We start from the raw sequence: 12,075 nt of genomic DNA on the forward strand, positions 1-12,075 counted from the left end.
AGGAGGGTGGTGCGTGGGGGGGGGAGGGCGCGTGGGGGGGGGCAGGGAGTGGTGCGTGCGGGGGGAGGGGTGCGTGGGGGGGAGGGGTGCGTGGGGGGGGTATCTTGATCTCTGCTCGTGGTTTTGCTTGCGCTCTGAATGCTCAAACAACCCCCCGGATTTCGATTTAAAGCTTTCGTGACTGCAGGGATTCATCTTCTTGGTTCTTTCGGTAAAGTCACGTAGAAGGGAAGTAATAAAATAATAAAAATAAAACATAATAAAACAATTCTCACGACGTTTCGGCCACAACGCAAGCAGCCATCCTCAGGCGAAGAATGAAACACCCCAAGCTTGGAGCGTATATTTAAGCTGGGTTAGAGGGGGGGGAGGTGGGAAGAAGAGCGCCTAAACAAAATAATTTGCATATCAAGAGGAATTCAGCATATGGAAAATGCGTAGGAGGTGGGCGGGGGGGGTTCCAAATCAATACTATGCCCGTGCATTATGCAGGATTAGCAGCATCAAAGGGGGGGGGGGAAGGGGGGGAGCATTAACAAAGGAAAGGAATGTTAATAGTATGTAGCTGTAGTTACTAAACAACCACGTAAAAAACTACAGTATAAACTGCATGACAAACTAAAGTATAAACTACATAGCATCATCAGTAAACTTACTATACTCTACAATAAGCTGAGTTACTAACAGTAAGTAATACATGAAAAATTCTACGTTGTAAAAAATTATATAATATGCTTCCATCTAAACTTTATTCTCTTACATCACACGCGTCTATACCGTACTATATACTTCCATAGGCAAAACCAACATTAAATTACATACTGTATTGCTATAAACCACCCTATACCTTATACATTTTTAATATAACACTATGTATTATTCTACCCACCCTAATGTGTATCAAAATGGTTTATTACGTCCTTCCAGTGATTGCTAAGCCAGAATCCATCTTCTCGGTTAAAATTGTCTCTGTGTTTGTAAATGTGGATCGCCTCATGTACGAATCTCTCATGATAGCCAGATGGCTTGCAGAGAACCTCTGTCTTGGAGAAGTCAATGTCATGTGAGCCCACTGAGTTGTAACAGTGATCTGCCACGGCTGAGGTGTTTGTCCTACAGTGTTTCAGGTCAGCTTTATGTTCACGGATGCGGTCCGAGACATGTCGTTTGGTTTCCCCAATGTAACTGCTACCACAGAGGCAACTTAGTTTGTAGACACCAGGGTACTGTATGTCTGGAACCACATCTTTTACAGACGGTACCAGATCACGGATTTTATGTACTGTGTTGAATCGGACCTGGATCTTGTGTTTAATCAGGATTTTGGAGATCTTTTTTGTGACCCCAGCAATGTAGGGTAAGGTGATGGTCTTGAAAGGCTCCTCAACAGGATCCTTCTTGGTGGTTGGAGTGATGGCTTTGCGGATTGTGTAGTCGGAGTAACCATTAGCCTTAAGAGCTTGGCGTACGTGTTTGAGTTCACTGGAAATGTGTTCATGGTCGGAGATGCATTGGGCTCTATGATATAGAGTCTTGATGAGGGAATTCTTCTGGGATGGATGGTGGTGGGAATCCGGTTTTAGATAAGCATCCGTGTGGGTGGCTTTCCTGTAGACAGAGTGGCTCATTGAACCATCAAAAGGAGACCTGATGGTTCAATGAGCCACTCTGTCTACAGGAAAGCCACCCACACGGATGCTTATCTAAAACCGGATTCCCACCACCATCCATCCCAGAAGAATTCCCTCATCAAGACTCTATATCATAGAGCCCAATGCATCTCCGACCATGAACACATTTCCAGTGAACTCAAACACGTACGCCAAGCTCTTAAGGCTAATGGTTACTCCGACTACACAATCCGCAAAGCCATCACTCCAACCACCAAGAAGGATCCTGTTGAGGAGCCTTTCAAGACCATCACCTTACCCTACATTGCTGGGGTCACAAAAAAGATCTCCAAAATCCTGATTAAACACAAGATCCAGGTCCGATTCAACACAGTACATAAAATCCGTGATCTGGTACCGTCTGTAAAAGATGTGGTTCCAGACATACAGTACCCTGGTGTCTACAAACTAAGTTGCCTCTGTGGTAGCAGTTACATTGGGGAAACCAAACGACATGTCTCGGACCGCATCCGTGAACATAAAGCTGACCTGAAACACTGTAGGACAAACACCTCAGCCGTGGCAGATCACTGTTACAACTCAGTGGGCTCACATGACATTGACTTCTCCAAGACAGAGGTTCTCTGCAAGCCATCTGGCTATCATGAGAGATTCGTACATGAGGCGATCCACATTTACAAACACAGAGACAATTTTAACCGAGAAGATGGATTCTGGCTTAGCAATCACTGGAAGGACGTAATAAACCATTTTGATACACATTAGGGTGGGTAGAATAATACATAGTGTTATATTAAAAATGTATAAGGTATAGGGTGGTTTATAGCAATACAGTATGTAATTTAATGTTGGTTTTGCCTATGGAAGTATATAGTACGGTATAGACGCGTGTGATGTAAGAGAATAAAGTTTAGATGGAAGCATATTATATAATTTTTTACAACGTAGAATTTTTCATGTATTACTTACTGTTAGTAACTCAGCTTATTGTAGAGTATAGTAAGTTTACTGATGATGCTATGTAGTTTATACTTTAGTTTGTCATGCAGTTTATACTGTAGTTTTTTACGTGGTTGTTTAGTAACTACAGCTACATACTATTAACATTCCTTTCCTTTGTTAATGCTCCCCCCCTTCCCCCCCCCCCCTTTGATGCTGCTAATCCTGCATAATGCACGGGCATAGTATTGATTTGGAACCCCCCCCGCCCACCTCCTACGCATTTTCCATATGCTGAATTCCTCTTGATATGCAAATTATTTTGTTTAGGCGCTCTTCTTCCCACCTCCCCCCCCTCTAACCCAGCTTAAATATACGCTCCAAGCTTGGGGTGTTTCATTCTTCGCCTGAGGATGGCTGCTTGCGTTGTGGCCGAAACGTCGTGAGAATTGTTTTATTATGTTTTATTTTTATTATTTTATTACTTCCCTTCTACGTGACTTTACCGAAAGAACCAAGAAGATGAACCCCCCGGATGTTGCGGCGCGCCGGGCGGGGTTGTCGCCTGATGCCCTTGACTTTTCGCGACGCTTCAACCGGCGGGCGGACGTGGAAAAGGAAAAATATAAACACGAGGCACAAGAAGAGCGCCACCCATCACGTGACAATCTGGCCACTGCAGCTGCCCGCCTCTCGCTTCTCGCTCGGCTGGCGAGAAAGGGAAGGGGGTGGGCATTATCGCCCCCCCCCCTCCGAAGCGAGGATAAGATCAGGCGTGAATCGCGTGGTCCCAACGCCCACTTCGCCATCCTCTCAGCACGCGTCTCGCCCTTAACTACCTCGCCTGCTGGACAGGCCAGCAAGTGAGCGAGTGAGAGTGAGTGAGTGAGCGTGAGAGAGCGAGTGAGTGAGCGAGTGAGAGAGTGAGAGAGAGAGAGTGAGTGAGAGAATGAGTGAGAGAGTGAGTGAGTGAGAGAGTGAGCGAATGAGTGAGTGAGAGAGTGAGTGAGAGTGAGTGAGAGAGTGAGTGAGTGAACGAGTGAGAGTGAGTGAGTGAGTGAGCGTGAGAGAGCGTAAGAGGGCGAGTGAGAGAGCGAGTGAGCGGGCGAGTGAGCGTGCGAGAGAGCGGGCGAGCGAGAGGGCGAGCGAGGGGGCGAGCGAGCGGGCGAGCGAGCGGGCGAGCGAGCGAGCGAGCAGGCGAGCGAGCGTGAGAGAGCGAGTGAGTGAACGAGTGAGAGGGTGAGTGAGAGGGCGAGTGAGAGGGTGAGTGAGCGTAAGAGGGCTTGAGTGAGTGACGCCTGTTGGATATTTGGAGTTCACGTTGTCTCTCTCTCCGTGGTCGCGTGGATTTTTATCCGGGTCCTCCGGTATTTCCCTCCACATTTAGAATCAACATCACGCGTTGAGAGTTATGTGACCGCTGCAAATGCCCACGTGATAAGCCACTTCGCTGACCTATCATTTGTGATAGCCAGGTCACTTCTGAAAAATAACTACAATATAGCTCAGTGGGCCTTACCTGGTAAAATAAAATAAAAAATAGTTTAAGTGAGCGCCCATCACTCAGCTGCGAATTCTGCAACGGGGCATCCGCATGAGATGCCGCTGCACAGCCTGGGATCCCACACAGAGATCCGATTTTGCGTTAGAATTTTGGGGGTTGGGGGGGTTAAGGGGCACTTTGCCCATGAACTGATGACTCGTGAGTTGGCCACGTGGCCGTGAAGCCACAAGAAGGCGGTGGCAGTGATGAATGGCAGCTTGAAGGGGGATTTGTCGACTCATAAGGGGGGGAGGTGCAGGCGGTGACCTCTCTCATCCGCACGACGGCTGGAGCAGATTTCCGCCGACAGAGAGGCATCGTTCGTCAAGTGGCAGTCAAAGTTATATTTTTGTTGAATATCGGTGATGGAATTTCGCCAAATTAATCGCAAGACCACAACTTAATATGATTCCTGCGAAGCCGTCAGTGACCGGGTTGAAACCATAAACTCGCCCACTGGGATCTGAACTTAACTTCTCACTTGATGCAGCAAATCTGGCTGTGACGGTCCCACCTGATGACGGAGACTTGTGTTGCCTCCGAAACGTCGTGATTTTTATTTTTTATTAATTTTAATTTAATGTTTTACCTACGTAACTTTACCGAAAGAACTAAGAGTATGAATCATTGCAGTCACGAAAGCTTCAAATCTAGAATTCTCAAGAGTGGCTGAAATGGCCATTATAAATAATCAAGAGAGAGAGAGACACACACACAGACACAATGGCTCAAACCTAGCGTCTCAGCGGCGCTGCGCTCAGCGCTCTGACCTCTGAGTGACCTGGACACAGCCCCGTGCTCATTTCAGCGGAGAATCACTCGACTTTTAAAACAGATTAAAACAATAAGTGCGTGGCGGTCAGGTGAACGAATGAGATGGACTGCAAGATGATAGCAGCAGCTATAGCCCGGAGGAGAGAATCCTCCTCTGCAATTATATCCCTGTCAAAGTTGGGCAAAACACACATTGCGCATCAGACGAGCTAGAGGCGAGACGGAGGCAGAGAGAAAGAGATGCACACACAAACACAAACCGTGATAACTCTCTGATTATCTCACGGTTGGCTACGTACGGTTCGAAATAAGTTCAATATACATGCGTACATATTCATAATAAAGGTTTTTTTTGTTAGGTCGCGTAAGTATAAATGTGTCGTAACCCTCCACCACCCGACACAGCCAATTAGTAAGAGATTTGTTACGTAAACAAAACGCTAATTAGTGAGAGTGAGTATGAGTGAGTGAGAGTTAGTGAATGAGAGAGGGTGAGTGAGAGTGAATGAGAGAGTGAGTGTGAGCGAGTGAGTGTGAGCGAGTGAGTGAGTGAGCGTGAATGAGAGTGAGTGAGAGTGAGTGAGTGAGCGTGAATGAGAGAGAGTGGGTGTGAGCGACTGAGTGAGAGTGAGTGAGTGAGGGTGCCAGTCTGCTGGAGCACAGAGAAGACGCGTGAGAGGGCAGATGGCGAAAACACATTTCGCACGATTACATAGCGTGAAGACATTATGGGTTTTACACGAGATGGCCTTTCTCTCCCTCTCTCTCTCTCTGTCGGTGCACTGTGTTGGCGAGATTAAGTCCTCCATCTGTGAGCTGTCGCAGTGCGATTAGAACCCCTAAAACAGGGGTTTCCCAAACTCGCCCACTCACGACCAAGCGTCGTCTCTCCGCGTTCACCGATGCGACCTCTTCCCACATTCAGATGAACGCGCTGCACGCCGCCGATGGGGCTGGCTGTAATCGCCAACCAAAACGTTACGGTTACTCAGATTGTAAATATCGTGGGGACCATTTTTTGTGCCGGTATCAAAGAATGGCAATAAAGCAGGTGAGGCTAGGTCCCCAAGAAGACTGTGTCTCTCGTGCATGCCAATCAGTTTAAAAGATAATGCAAATGTTTATCAGAGCGTGTTTTTGTTTGCATGTTCAACACAAGTGCGTGTGGTTAATGCAGAATTGATTCCTTGCAAAAGGCATCTGTTTGGCATTTGAACATCTTAACACAACTGTTTTCCTGCCAGAGAGGGTCAAATATCATTGTAAGTGGTGTGGATTTACTTTCCAACACATCGGTGTGCTGAATTCGTCACTAATTGGTAACATTTTGTTTAGGTGACAAACCCTCAATTATTGGCTGTGTCGGGTGGTGGCGGGTTAACAACGCGTTTATATTGACGCGATATAAACCCCCAAATAAAACCCTTTAATATGTGTATACATATTAAAGGATTTTCATTCAGACGCTGTCTCCCCGACAGACCTGGTCTTCACCTGAGGACGGCTGCTTGCGTTGTGGCCGAAACGTCGTGAGAATTATTTTATTATGTTTTATTATTATTTTATTATTTCCCCTCTACGTGACTTTACCGAAAGAACCAAGAAGATGTGTATACTGTCATTCACTGTATTGATATCCGTGTGTCTGGTCCACGCGTAATCGGAAGTGACATACACTGATGAGGAACGATTTTCGACGCACACATCGGTACGATGCCTTTCACATCTGAGCGTCGTTTTTTTTAAGAAACTACTCCCTCCAAGCAGCGATCTTATGCCTCTTGAGTTGGTCGTTTCGTTTGCGCTTAAGTTGTTACGTTAAGTTTGTTTTACACGGACGATCCCGTTTCGTCACTTGCCAGGGATATCTTACACCCGAGATCCGTGGCGCGTGAGCACAGCAATAACAACAACAGAGACAACAACAGAGACAACAACAACAACAACAACCAACACGTTCATATATCATTAGACATCACTTTGATCCTCGGTCTCCTGGGAACACGTGCTCGGGTTATATTCCTCGTAGAGATTTCATATTTGTGTAACATTCTCTCTACTCGCGGTTGTCCGATGCGCGGTAAGCTTACAAGAATGTGCGTGACATTAATTGCGGCGTCGAATACTGACATTTTACGGGAGTTGGCCAGACTATTCTTCCTCCGTGTCTCTTCAATTGTTTATTATGAACGCGCGTTGCATGCGACTGTTGATAAGCTCCTTCATTACATCCTGCAACCTTTCTTATTACATCCCGCTATCTATTTTCCTGTAGTCCGTTACCAATTGGTATCACAGCGACATTATCATATATGAGATGGGTAATAATTTATCCATTTATATTCATGCTTTTGTATTTTATTTTTGTACCCAATCCAATTTGCGGAAAACATCTCGCGATGTTGCTGCGAATAGCTTTATATAACTACATCTGATCAGTGTATCCCTGTCACGTGAGCGGTGAAGCGGCCCAGCGCTTGCAACTTGTTGTAGAGGTTGTCGGTTCGAATCCAGAGGCCGCCCTGATTATTACTGCGGGTGAAATAACCACGATAATATAATAGAGTGGGGGGGGGGGGTTGGAGGTTGGGGAGAAGGGAGGCACGGATAAGAGGAGGGAGACACGGGGGTGGGAGGAGGAGGAGGGAGACACGGAGAGGAGGAGGGAGACACGGGGGAGGGAGAAGGAAGGAGACACGGTGGGGAGGAGGAGAGAGAGACGGGGGAGGAGAGAGACACGGGGGGGGGGGGGTGCTGTAAAACGGCGGTCGTTCACGACGCCGTATCTCGCCCTGCAACGTGGAGCAATGAAACAGCGGCGTCCTTTATTCGACCGCGGAGTTTTATTGCCACCACGCAATCGGGCAACGGGGGCTTTGGGGTGGCTCCGGTGGCCTTCTACCCACCACCGCCACCACCACCGGGAAGTGAGCTCGCACTGCGCTAGGATCTGGGCTGAATCGATCAGAGCCAAATAACAATCAAGAAATCCACCAGGCGTGGACTCAGAAATGTCAGTAAAACCGAATGCAATAAATGTAGAAAAAGTGGTGTTTTTTGAGCCAATGCATTGGATTCATATTTGTTTTTGAGTTAGGGCCACGTGGACGTCTTGTATCACAATTCTTGTCGGGTGGCGGAGGGTTAACGACACAAACTTTGGCATAGAACGACTACGTGGGCTAACCCACCAAACATATATGGATCAGCGCCGAAATCTATTGCGTGTATTTGTGTGGCCTAGCATCAGATGGTGGGATGAGACCGTCAGGGCAAGATCTCGTAAGGTCGCCGCGTGCCTCCTAAGCAGAGCAGCTGCGGGATCTGGCGGAGGGCGGAACGCGATGGCAATGAGTTGCGGTGGGTGGCATTAGTGGCCTTGGTCACGAGGACTCCGTCGGTCCTGACCTTGGTGACCGGTCACAGGAACCATGGGCACACACCTTTGTGCTGCTGCGGTGCCAAAAAAACATGCCCGTGCCTGCAGGCCGGCCCCGTCCTGTGACATTGTGATCGTGTGACACTGTGACCACGTGATACTGTGACCACGTGACACTGTGACCACGTGACATTGTGACCATGTGACACTGTGACCATGTGACCGTGTGGCATTGTGACCGTGTGACCACGTGACATTGTGACCACGTGACATTGTGACCGTGTGACCACGTGACCGTGTGACCGCGTGACATTGTGACCACGTGACATTGTGACCACGTGACATTGTGACCACGTGACATTGTGACCCTGTGACCTTGTGACCTGGTGGCCTAGTTTCAACGGGGTGGGGAGGAGGGGGAAGGCATACAACTCAACCAATATTATACAACGTTTAAACGAAAGTTGCATTCTAAACACGATGAGTAATCCACACCATCTGTTCGCGTCGAGCGTGCGTTCCGCTGCAGCTCTCACCGCCAATGTGATCACAAATGTAGCACCGATAATTCTGTGATTTGACCATTGAAATTTAGAAGGAGGAGGAGGCCGAGCGCCCTTTTCTTTACGTTGCAGTGAACATTCCTGCTCGGATCTCTCCATCGCCCCACACACAGTCAGAGAGTGGCATCTGGAAAATGATATCGCAGAATTACTCCCGAGGGAGCCCCCTCTTTGCGTTTCCCCTTAATCCGAGTCGGTGCGCCTTCACGCGTGCACTCGACTCGCGGGGTCCCGGTGACCCCGGAGAGGCTTTCCTGCACCAGTGAAGGCCATCACCGTGCCCACGCCCTGCTATTGAGGGTTGGCAACCAAAACAATCAAGAGGCATTCTTTTTCGAATTCGGTATTTTAAAAAAAGAACCCTCGATATTTCAAGAGCCGTGATGCACTGCGGTGAAAGCGAGACGAAGCAGTCCTCCCGGAGCCGCAGGTAGCCAACTCGTGGTGATGTTCGTCACACGACAGCAACATCGATAGATATGTCGCATTCTCAGAGCTGGAATTCGGCCTAATTAAGTGACGAACCAAACACAACACGAGTGTTGTTTTTGTTGTTGTATGTCTGTGTGAGTGTGTGGTGTGTCTGTGGTGTGTGTGTGGTGTGTGTTGTGTGTGCAGGTGTGTGTGTGTGTCTGTATATCTGTGTGTGGTGTGTGTGTGGTGTGTGTGCAGGTGTGTGTGTGTGTCTGTGTGTGTGTGTGTGTTTGTGTGTCTGTGTGTGTCTGTGTGTGTGTATCTGTGTGTGTATCTGTGTGTGTGTCTGTGTGTGTGTTTGTGTGTGTGTGTTTGTGTGTGTCTGTGTGTGTGTTTGTGTGTGTGTGTTTGTGCGTGTTTGTGTGTGTGTCTGTGTGTGTCTGTGTGTGTCTGTGTGTGTGTCTGTGTGTGTGTATCTGTGTGTGTGTGCATTCCACAGGCTGCCAGTGGCAGGCTGGCACGCTGGGCACACGAGTTAAATCATCTATTTTTATAGAACACTGCCCAGCAGCAAAACGTTGTTTGCAGTCAGGGGCTCCGCGGAGAGAGAGAGAGAGAAAGGCCTCTTTCTGACACGCGTCTCGAGCGATCGCCGTTACCGAGTCGTAATTCTTGGAGACAAAACCGGAGCACATAAATAAGTTACGGGCAGGAATAACCCGAGCAGCCGACGGGCTGCGGATGAACCGAGAGGCACGTGAAGACATCGAATTGACATGAGCGTGGCCTGGAGGCCTGAGAGAGGGAGGGAGGAGGAAGTTGAGGATGGAGGCGAGGGGAAGGACGTTCGTGGATGTTGTGATGATGCCCGTGGTGTCTGTCAGATTGGGTCTATGCCACCGGTCGCCGTTAGGTGCGATGCGATTGTCGGGGGTGAAACCGTGAACGCGAAGTGAAAAGGCCAAATCGTTACGTATCGAGGAGAGGGGCGGGGGGTAACCAGAGGAGCTGCAGCGCACTGACCATTCTCATACTCAGCCCAACCACACTCACAAACCAGACCCCAGCATTGCCTCTACCACGACCACACTCACAAACCACACTCACAAACATTGCCCATACCCATAACCACACTCACAAACCAGACCCTAGCATTGCCTCTACCACGACCACACTCACAAACCACACTCACAAACATTGCCCCTACCCATAACCACACTCACAAACCAGACCCCAGCATTGCCTCTACCACTACCACACTAACAAACCAGACCCTATCATTGCCTCTGCCCATAACCACACTAACAAACCACACCCTAGCATTGCCTCTACCACTACCACACTAACAAACCAGACCCCAGCATGTCCTATACTCTTCACCATGCTGACAGTGACGGGTGTATTGAGGACCCTGTTGCGAATTGCATTGTGGCCGTGATTATAATGGTGATTACGATGATCATGACGATGTCATGGTGATAATGATGATGGCAATCATGGTGATGATGATGATGATAACAATTGTGTTGATGATGATGATGATGGTGTTGATCATGATGATGGTGATGATTACGGTGGTCATGATGATTATTGTGATGATAACAATGGTGATGATGATGTCGATGACGATGATCATCACGATGAAAATGGTGATTATTACGATAACGATTATGATGATGAAAGGAATTTACGATGATAATTACGTGTGTGAGCAATTGATGATAGTAATCATCATAACACCCCATCACCGTCATCTATTACACTGCCTGATACAAATAAAATAAACACACACGTACAGCAGTCTAACGTTTCGGGAAATGATCCTTCATCAGAGGAGAACACAGAACACGAATGACGATGTAATTGTTGTATCTGTTCGAGAACGCCTGCTACCTTTTGAGTGTCCGAGTGCGCGGTGGAAATGTGCCCGTTTAAATATCTCAAAAGTGCAACCATCTCCACATTCTCGAGCTGTTAACTCTTTCTGTACGTGCCCTGTTGATTATTTTCGCCGGGCCAATCTTACAGAGTCGTGGGGGGGGGGGGAGTGGGGGGAGGAGTGGGGGGAGGTGGCTCTCATCCCACGCCCCAGACCCCGGATCCAGCAACGTTGAGAATCGAGGGTTTTCATTTCGGACCTCAGCCACCCGTGACAATTAAACTGTGCTGCTCGCTCTCTCGCTCTCTCTCGAGCGCAGTGAGTTGCAGTGATGCCTCGGCCCGGTTGACAAATGACTGCAAAAAGACGAAGACAAAGATCCCTCGTCTAGACTGTTGGGGCAAGTGCTGTTAGCGAGTACTCTACTTATTACATTGCACGCACATGCTACACTACATAGATGCTACACTATGCACGACGTACGGCGTAAAAGAAGTTCCACATTGCACATATGTACATACATACTCCACTATACACTACACTACAGTACGTACGGTGTGAAAGAAGTTCCACATTGCACATATGTACATACGTACGACACTGAACACTACATTATACACTATACATTACACTATATACTACACTATACACTACACTATACACTACACTATACACTACACTATACACTACACTATACACTAGATTATACACTACACTATACACTACACTATACACTACACTACACGCTACACTATACACTACACTACACTATACACTACACTATACACTACACTATACACTACACTATACACTACACTATACACTAGATTATACACTACACTATACACTACACTATACACTACACTACACGCTACACTATACACTAGATTATACACTACACTATACACTACACTATACACTAGATTATACACTACACTATACACTACACTATA

The sequence above is a fragment of the Lampetra fluviatilis genome, chromosome 22 (genome assembly GCF_964198595.1).
Source record: "Lampetra fluviatilis chromosome 22, kcLamFluv1.1, whole genome shotgun sequence".
Classification (NCBI taxonomy): Eukaryota; Metazoa; Chordata; class Hyperoartia; order Petromyzontiformes; family Petromyzontidae; genus Lampetra; species Lampetra fluviatilis.